A 9,911-nucleotide genomic window follows, 5' to 3' on the forward strand; every position below is an offset into this window, starting at 1 on the left:
GTGGAAATAAAATTCTCCGGTGGGCCAAGGAATATAAAGTGAACTGTTACACATGACTTCTGGGAAGTGGCCCCTAATGAAAGTGGCAGGATCTTCCCTTTCTCCCGATGGCTAGAAGGTGGACACAATGGCTGGGGCTGCAGCAACTATCTTGGGTTATAAAGTATACTCTACGTGACCAAGGTGCCAGAACAACAGAGTGGAAGAAGTCTGGGTTCCTGACTATCACAGAACTGCCTTTCCAACTCTGGGCTATTTGCCTATGCTTCATTTATATGAAAGAGAAAATACCTTACCTTGTTCATCCAATCTTTTCAAACCTTCCGCCTCTCATAGCCAAACTTCATGCTGACAGTCTTGCTCTAAGCTTGAGGCCAGTTTTTTTTTTTTAGAAAAACTAATTTTTTTGAGATAATCAGGATTGAAGGATAAGTGGAAAGGAAATGACTTTTGCATCATGATTCAATATTATTTAAATGCATTTGTGCACTATTGTCTCTTACCACCTGTGGTACCTGCCTCATGTTTTAGAGAAACTTCACAGGCTTCAAAGTCAGTAGAACCCAGGTTAGAATTTGGTTCCCATGATTCACTACTTGCGTCATCTTAAGCAAGTTACCCAACAATTCTGACCTTTAGTTTTCTGTTTTATTACATAAGATTAATAATGTCTGCCTTGCGGAGTTCACCAAACACATTTTTATTGTGCAACTAAATGTACATGACATTATGCTGGGGATGCCATAAAGAAAAAGACAAGGTCTCTACCTTCATGGAGATACATGTCCAATGGGGAAGAGAGGAGAAAAATGCAAGTGAAGGGGCTCCTGGGTGGCTCAGTCGGTTAAGCGTCCAACTTTGGCTCAGCTCATGATCTCACAGTTCATGAGTTCAAGCCTTGCGTAGGGTTCTGTGCTGACAACGCAGAGCCTGGAGCCTGCTTCAGATTCTGTGTCTCCCTCTCTCTCTCTGCTCCTGGCCTGCTCGTTCTCTCTCTCTCAAAAATAAATAAGACATTAAAAAAAATTTTTAAGCAAGTGAATAAGCAAACAAAATAATCACAGTAAACAGTTTACCATAATGGAGAATAACAGGGTGGAGAGGCACAGGGAACCAGGAAAGCACCCCCTCTAAGGACTAAAAGAACAACCTCATGTAAAACTCTCACCACTCTTATACTCTTATAGCCCTTGCCCAGAAGCTGCCAGACGCTCTCCCCTCAAAGGGAAAACTGCCTCTAACAAAGCCCAAGCACCCCCACCAGCAGCTTGTACACAGCTCTGACCAGAGTGACTCAATCTGTGGTTTTCTGTCCGAGAATGAAGGCAGGAGGATGGACAGACCGAAGGCCTCACACAGACCTCCAGTAGAGAAAGCTGTTCTTTCTGCCTGGCACTGACCTTCCACGGAGTTTGCTCTATCTCTGCATAATGGGCACCACCTGGGTCCCAGGGAAGGCAGTTGGCATCACTTAGTTCTCAGTGAGCCCGAGCTGCAAGGGCACCCTGGCTCTCCTCCCAGGTAGTGGCACCAGAAGCTGCTAGCTCCTGTGCTGTATGTCACTTACTCCTAACAACCTCCATGGGGGACCTCTTCTCAATCAGGCACAGGCCACCAGGCCCACAGAAGCACCATCATGAGAACTAAGATGATCAGACCCCATCCACCACCGTACGGCTGCAGAAGCAGGATGTGTGTAGCAAATACAACATAATTCTGTTTCCAGCTTCCGTCGGAATTCATCCAGTACAGAAGGATGGGCAGTTTAGAATTTGTGGTGTCGCCTAGGACCTACGTGGGTACTGTGAAGGCAGAGGTACAGGAGATCAGATCCCAGTTCGGCTGCCTTCAGTTGTCTGGTCTGGGGCAAGTTACTTAACCTCCCTAAGCCTTGGTTTCTCCATCTTCAAATGGGCATGGTAATCGTAGTACCTACTGCATATTTGGGGGGAAGGATTAAGTAAAATAATCCACGTAAGCAGATGTAGGGAATGTTTGATGTGTGTTTGCTATGACCCACCTTCTTCACTCAACAACTGTTTTTGAGCATCTGATATGTGCTAATATGTGCAAAGACAAATAACAAAGCTGGAAAGACTTTTGAAAATCATCTCAGGGCACCTGGGTGGCTCAATGGGTTGAGCATCCCACTTCAGCTCAGGTCATGATCTCACAGTTTGTGAGCTCGAGCCCCACATCTGTGCTGACAGCTCAGAGCCTGGAGCCTGCTTTGCATTCTGTCTCTCTCTCTCTCTGCTCCTCCCCTGCTCATATGCTGTCTCTCTCTCAAAAATAAATAAAGATTTAAAAAAAGAAAAAGAAAATCATCTCATATGGTGACCATCCATATTTTGGGCTCCAACTCATCTAAACTGGGTGAAAGACCCTATAATCTGCCTACCCCATGTATCACTTGGCTTCTGCCATGTAACAAACCACCCCAAAACTTAGTGACTTCCAATGACAAACCTTTCAACTTTTTCATGACTCTGTGGGTTGTCTGGGAAGTTCTTGTACTCAGGGCCAGCTGGTTAGAGCTTGGTGGTCCAGGGTGGTCCCACGCACAGGCCCCAGGCCTCAGAGGGGATGTCTGTAGTCACTCTCCTCATGGTCTCTCAGCCACCCGAGACTATGGTAGCTTTGTTCACTAAGTGCTAGAAGGTCCCACAGTAAGAGAGGGAGCAACCTACAACTCACAAGCAATTTCCAAGCCTCTGCTTATGATATAATACCTATTGTTGTATTGGCCAAAGCAAGTCACAAGGCCAAGGCCAAAGTCTGTATAGGAGGAGACCACCCACAGGAAAGCAAGGACAAATTGGAGCCATCGCTGCTGCCACAGTCAACCTCTCTGAGCCATTTGCACTTTCCAGGAAAATAATTTGGTAAGAATTAGAGGAGGAATATATAAGAACCATATTATGTACTTCAGGGGTCCCCAAATGTTTTTGATAGCATATCCCTGTATCAGTCACCTCAGACTGCCATAAGAATACCATACACTGCGGGCCTAAACAACAGAAATTTATTTCTCAAAGTTCTAGAGGCCAGCAGTCTGCCATCAGGGTGCCAGCATGATCAGGTTCTGGTGAGAGCTCTCTTTCTGGCTTACAGATGGTCGCCTTCTCAATATGGGCTTACAAGAGATCCCTCTCTTGCTCTTTTTTTTTTTTTTATCTTTTTTTTGGGGGGGATGGAGAGTACAAGTGAAGGAGGGGCAAAGAGAGGGGGATATAGGATCTGAAGTGGGCTCTGTGCTGACAGGCTGACGACAGCAGTGATCCTGAGGTGGGGCTTGAACTCACGAACCAGGAAATCATGACCTGAGCCGAAGTGGGATGCTCAACCAGCTGAGCTACCCGGCACCCCTCTCTCTTCTTATAAGGCCACCAATTCTGTTAGATTATGACCCCATTTAACCTTAATCACCTCTTTAAAGGCCTTATTTCCAAATATAGTCACATTGGGGTTAGGGTTTCAACATATGAAAACTGGGAAACTGCTTTCTTATTTTTTGGACCTAAAGTTCTACTATTTTTCCTACAACTCAGTGGATGGTGTTGAGCTCCCCTGCTTAGAAACCACCGATGTTCTTTGTCAAAAACAAACATGAGGAGAATCTCATGTTTCTGTGGATTCCCCATATACACATTAATTAAATTTGATGTTAAAAATGTGCAAGTGATTTTCCACATACTACTCCCAATTTAAAACATTGCCTTATACTCAATGTTTATGACAACTGAGTAGCTAGTATAAAGTATCTGGTAAATAGGGCTTGGTCTTACATTAAATTGGAACTCTGTGGGATTGTAGGCCATTTTCTCATAAGAAACCAAGAGAGGCTTCATATTAGCGGCAGTGTGTGGCCCCCTGGGGGGGGACATCCTTAACTCCCGCTCCCAGCCTGGCACTGGGCTTTAAGGACTCTACTCCTGCAGCTATCTTAACAAATACCACAAACTTGAGGACTTAAAACAACAGACACTTAGTCTCTCACAATTCTGGAGGCTAGAAGTCCAAAATCAAGGTCACACTGCCCCTGGAGGCCTCGGGGCGAATCCTCTGTGACTCTGCCTACCTTCTGGTGGTGTCAGCATTCCTGGGTTCGTGTCACCTGGCTCTGCCATTGCCTTTTCCTCTGTATGTCTCTCTTCTCCTCTGTGTGTTCTTTATCAGGACATCTGTCACTGGACTTGGGGGCCTACCCAGATAATTCTGGATGATCTTCTCATCTCAAGGTCCTTAGTTACATCTGCAAAGACCCCCTCGCCAAGTAAGATCACACTGGCAGGTTTTGTGGGTCACCACTCAATCTGCCGCGCACATCCTCCCCGCAATTTCTATGGGTGAAGTGGGGCCCAGAAGGAGAGTAGGGGCACAGCATGGACCAGCATCTGTCTTTTCCTGTCTCGTGACCACGCAGAGCTCCTCTGGATATCATGCTTCATCACAGAAGACTTCCCCATGCAAAGAAGCACTTCCTCATCTGTGTTCACAATTAACTCCTGTTTTCCAACACGAAGGAAATGACTATGGCTCAAAAAATTAACTTCTTGCCCATTAAGGACCATTTAAGGCTCCTTCCTCCTGTCTTTCCACTACCATTTCCACGCATTGCTTCTCCTCTAGGAATCTTCGAAGCATTTTCCCGGAAATGAGCAGCCTGGTTTCTGAGCTTTGGGGAAGGAGCCAGCCATTTGGGGTTTTATCAGTGGGTACAATAGCAGCAAAGCCTCGTCAGCTCCAGGGGCAGAGTTCTGGCCTCACAGAGAGGGGAAGAGTGGACTGGGGAGATTTCCTCTTGGCCTCAGAGTCAAACCATTTTGCAGTTTCACTAGGCGTTACCCTGTGGTCTGGGTTGCTATATTTAGCAAACAAGAATGCAGTAGGCACAATTGAATTTGTGTTTCTGATAGACAATGAGTAGGGTTTTTTGGGTTTTTTTTAGTATAAGTATGTCTCATACGTTATTTCTGGATCTGCTTATAAGGCAATATTTGGAACATACTTATATTTAAAAAATTATTGTTTCTCTGAAATTCAAATTTAACTGTCTTGCATTTTATCTGTCAACTCTAACTATGCCCTTTTCTCTCCCCCAAAAAGACAGTTGTCTTCCAAAAAAGACTTTGTTGTAAGCCTTCTCTCTGCAAAGCCCTTTACTAGGCACAGAGAAAGCTGAAAGCTTTCCTTCAACATATTCACAGCATAGGGGAGGAGACAAACTGGTAACAAATGCCTTTTCACACAAGGTGATCAATCCTCATCTTAATAAATATTCACTCAAATCGTTTGGGTGACCCAAAGGCAGGAACAATTCATTCTGTCTGGGGGAAAAGAGGGGAAAAGCTTTGGGGAGGTTCAGGGGTGAGCCTGATCTGGATGGACAGATGTAAAGCAGGCATGGCATGAGGCACACACTCTCTTCTGGGACCGTGGAGGTGCCCCTGTGGCCAGGTTGGTGAGGTGAGAGCTGTGTGTGTCTCTGGGGGTGCTGGTGGCACTGATGTCTGGAGGGGGGCAGAAAAGTTTGGAGTCCAGAGTGAAGGGCTCTTTCCACCATCCTGAGGAGCCCCTGGGGCTTTCTGTCTCATCAGTCCTAGGAAACTAATACACAAATAGACAATGGCCAGACCGTGGCTGATAGTAGAACTCTGACCTTAACCTCTGCAGCAACCTGCCTGTGCAGCAGTCCCATCAGAAAGGCTAGGACTGTCACTGCCAGCCAGCTTCACTATTTTTTGCCCCTGCTTCCAACTCAGGACCAATGACACAAAATGTCCCATTTCCAGTTACCCACCTCCAGCCTCCCCAACAATCTCCCATCAGGACAGTCTTGAAATCCTCCTTTTCCCTCACTATAAAGCTTCCCCACTCCCCTGCCTGCTTTTGAGTTTCTGCTCTCAGTGAAAGCCTTGTTTTTTCTCATTTATATGGTCTTCACTTATTTCCTCAGTATAGACCACAGGTATTGCTTTTTAAGAGAAGGATGGGGCAATGAGAGTAGTTACCGGTGGAAACGAATACTCTGATATATGATGTTAATACAACCACAGATACGGTGGTGTTCAGAGCTAGAAAAATCTGCTTTTTGAAACTCTTTGCAATCTACACACACACACACACACACACACACACACACACACACACACACAGACCTTATTAATGTTTTTCAAAAGTTCACTCATTTTGAGAGAGAGAGAGCACGCGCAAGCAGGGGAGGGGCAGAGAGAGAGGGAGAGAGAGGGAATCCTAAGCAGGCTCCAGGCTGTCAGTGCAGAGCCAGAGGCAGGGCTGGAACTCACAAACTGTGAGATCATGACCTGAGCTGAAATCAAGAGTCAGATGCTTAACCGACTGAGCCACCCAGGGTCCCAACGTTTTAATGTTTCTATTCACCTGAACATCTCCAAATTCCTTTATGTTCTGAAAAAAAAAAAGGTCTTTGAATTTTTAAAGTGCAGTTTAAAAGCAAAAATACTGTTAAAGTCACCCTTTGTTTTCTTTTTCACTTGATATTTTGTTTTTATTTTGACTTACTATTTTGTCCCCCCTATAATAGATTGCATTTGTCCCCTTCCTGTATCCAGGCCCTCAGCTGTCTGATTCTGCAGTACCTCCCACTAAATGGGTTGAGCCCCTTGAGGTCCAGCTTGGCCCTGTGACCTGCTTTGATCAATAGGGCATTAGCAGACAGGAGGTAAGTAGAGGCTTGAACAGGCTTACTCACTGGGGCTTGGGCTCTCATACCCCTGCCACCTCCATGAGAAGAACATGCAGAGTCTTCTGGCCACAGGAGGAGGGTGAGGGTCAGATACAGAGAAGCTACCCCAGCCAAGCACAGTCCAGATGAGACAGCAGCCCAGTTGGTTATTTTTTGAGGCATCCAGAATTCTGTGGTGGTTGTTAAACAGCACTTTTGTACCAATAATTGATTATCGCACCCCCTGATTTCAGAATCTCAAGAGTTTTCCATTGCCATGAATAAGAAATTAATAGAAAATCCTATTGATTACCTACCCCAAACCATGCCTCCTGCTATTCTTTCCTACTGGTGGAGCTTACTTGCTTTCTTTCTTTCTTTCTTTCTTTCTTTCTTTCTTTTTCAGGACTTCACCCTTGCCCAGCCCAGACAAGTGCTCCTCTGCACCCCCAGGGGACAAATATCCACTGATCTAAGCCAACTGTAGTTTGCTGGTGATTGATATAGCAAAGAGCATATAACACAGTTATGGCCAATGAAATGTGAGAAGTCTGGTGAGGGGCTTTCTAGAAAGGCTTCAATCCTTTTTAAAAGAAACCCATAAGGTGATGCTTCCCTTTTTTACGTTACTAGATTTTTGGAACTGCTGTTACCATCTTGGAATCATAAGGGAAGCCAACAAGAGGACAAACCAATATTCTGAGACAGACGTATAGGGAAGAGCCTAAGGCCAGGATATCACTGCGAAGCCATCCCTTAGCAAGCCCTTGGAGCTGTCCAACTCAGAGCTGCCTGCTACATCTCTGCTATTTAGACCATGTTTCTTTGCGGTTTCTGTTCTTTGCAGTTCAGTACTTCCTAACTGATTTAGATACTTCCTCAGTAGAGGAAAATCCAAGTTAAAGAGAAGAATGTGTTATCTTTTCTTTCTTTTGTTTTTACCAAATGATTTGTCACTGGGGCATAGACTCGAACAAGAACTTTAAAGATGAGCTTAAAAATGTCCATTCCAATGAATGCCCCTGAGATTTGATTTTGAGGGTTTTCACCATGGCTACAATCTTAGGACATGACTTGTGGCCTCACTGCTATGACTCTGTGATGCTTTGCCCAGTGATGTGGAGACCCCTTGAGGACAACTTCAGAACCATGTGTGGATGGACAAACGCGGGAAGAATTCTAGCAAGTGTAACATTCCTTGGTAATGGTCCTTCTGTCCGAGGAGAGACTCGTAACTCCCCTAACTCCCAATTGTCCGTAACTCCCAAGATACTTTACATGGCTACGGCAAAGCTGACCCTTTTTAAAGTAATGCCAGGTAAATTATAAAAGGCAAATTCAATCCACAGGAATGATCTTTCTCTAGCACAATGAACAACATATGCTTGCTCAGTATAATACATTTCACCTCAGTAAATAGCACCTTCAGAAAACACATTAAAATATCATTAGATTTTTATCTAAACTTGCTGATAATTTAGGTAACCTGACTATCTCCCCCTCCTCCCATGCTGTGCTCAGCAGCAACCAGCTCTTGCCAAATTATCACTGATTTTATCAAAACCACACTTCAGGCCACTCTCTAGACTTGCCAAACTTTCTCCCAGCCCTGGACCACCGCCCTCACTCTTTTTTTCCCCTGGAACGTCTGTCTCCCACTCACTGCCTGGCAAACTCCTCATCATCTGGCAATGTAAAATTCTAATGTCAACTCCTCTCTGAAGCATCGCCTGGACCCCTGAGGCAACGCGGCATGGTTGAAGTCAGGCCCACCCGATTTGGGATCCAGCTCTGTCCCCAATTAGCTAGGTGACCTCAGCGGAGAGGTCCAGCTTTCCTGAGGCAGCCTCAGCTCGCTCTCCTGGAAGATAGCATCATGATTACCCCAGTTTTGAGCTTGTGTGGATAATGAGATGGACTTGTGTGAGGCCCTGGCACAGAGTAAGGGCTCCACGTATTCTGGCTGTTGTTACTAGATGCCTTCCCACAGAATCCTAAAGCTTTACAGCCAAGAAGGGGCTTCAGGGTTTCTTCTCAACCTTTCAATGTATAAATGAATCACTTGGGGATCCTGTCAAAACACAGGTTCTGATTCCGTAGTTCCGGGGCAGTGCCCGGGATTTTGTGCATTTCTTACAAGTTCCATAGTGTTGCAGACACCGCTGGTCCTGGAACCGCACGTTGAATAGCAAAGGCTGTACGAGTTCCCGCTTGCTTTACAGAAGAGGACAAAGCCAGGTCAGGAGTTGAGAAAATTCAGAAGCAGAACTGGTGAGTCAGTCCTGTGGTCCACGAGAGGGTGAGCTTTGTTAAGGGACAAGAAGGGATGGGCAGATAGCGCTTAGCCAGACATCAAAAGTCACACCCTCGGGTTGCCTGGGTGGCTCAGTCAGTTAAGCATCTGACTCTTGATTTCAGTTGTGGCGATGATTGCGGTTCCTGAGTTTGAGCCCCACGACAGGCTCTGTGCTATGTCAGCGTGGAGCCTGCTTGGAATTCTCCCTCCCACTCTCTCTCTGCCCCTACCCCACTGATGCTCTCTCTCTCTGTCTCTCAAAATAAAGAAACAAACTTAAAAAAAAAAAAAAAGAAGTCACACCTTCACGGAAAGCAAGAGGGCCACACTTTACAGGGCACACACAGTCTAATGGTAGCAAACGTCGGTTGTGTGCCAGCCCTGCGTTAGACAATGCATGAGCTAGAGAAGTGAGTTCTAGGAGCACAAGCTGGATGGAGCAGAGAATCTGCTCATGTTTTTCATTCCTATTTTCCTAGCCCCAGATAACACGAGCTAATACATAGTGCTTAATATGTGCCAGCCTTTGTTCGAAGACATTTGAAAAACAGCTTCATGGAGATGTGACTCACATACCATACAATTCGCCCATTTAAATGCAATTCGGTGGCTGTTGGTATATTCACAGAGTTGTGCAACCATCACCATGGTCAATTTTAGAACATTTCCATTACCCCCAAAATAAAACCCTGTACCCACTAACAATCACTCTGTATTCTCCCCTCCTCCTCCTGCCCAGGCGACTGCTTATCTCCTCTCAGCCTCTATAGGTTACCCTTTTCTGAACATTTCATATAAATGGAATCGTATAATATGTGGCACTTCCATATAATACTGGCTTCTGTCACCCAGCATAATGTTCTCAAGGCTCAGTCTCATTGGAGCAGGGGTCAGTACTCCATTGCTTTT

At 45.5% G+C, this 9,911-nt stretch overlaps 1 long non-coding RNA gene across 1 annotated transcript; it reads left to right on the plus strand.

Annotated features, from left to right (window-relative positions):
• The first annotated feature begins 2,446 nt into the window (after positions 1 to 2,446).
• Positions 2,447 to 7,516, plus strand: LOC122231822. Its single transcript, XR_006209075.1, has 3 exons — positions 2,447 to 2,885; positions 6,594 to 6,703; positions 7,340 to 7,516. It is a non-coding gene; the product is annotated as an uncharacterized LOC122231822 (long non-coding RNA).
• Positions 7,517 to 9,911: the final 2,395 nt, after the last annotated feature.

This window comes from Panthera tigris, chromosome D2, assembly GCF_018350195.1.
Source record: "Panthera tigris isolate Pti1 chromosome D2, P.tigris_Pti1_mat1.1, whole genome shotgun sequence".
In the NCBI taxonomy this organism is placed as follows: Eukaryota; Metazoa; Chordata; class Mammalia; order Carnivora; family Felidae; genus Panthera; species Panthera tigris.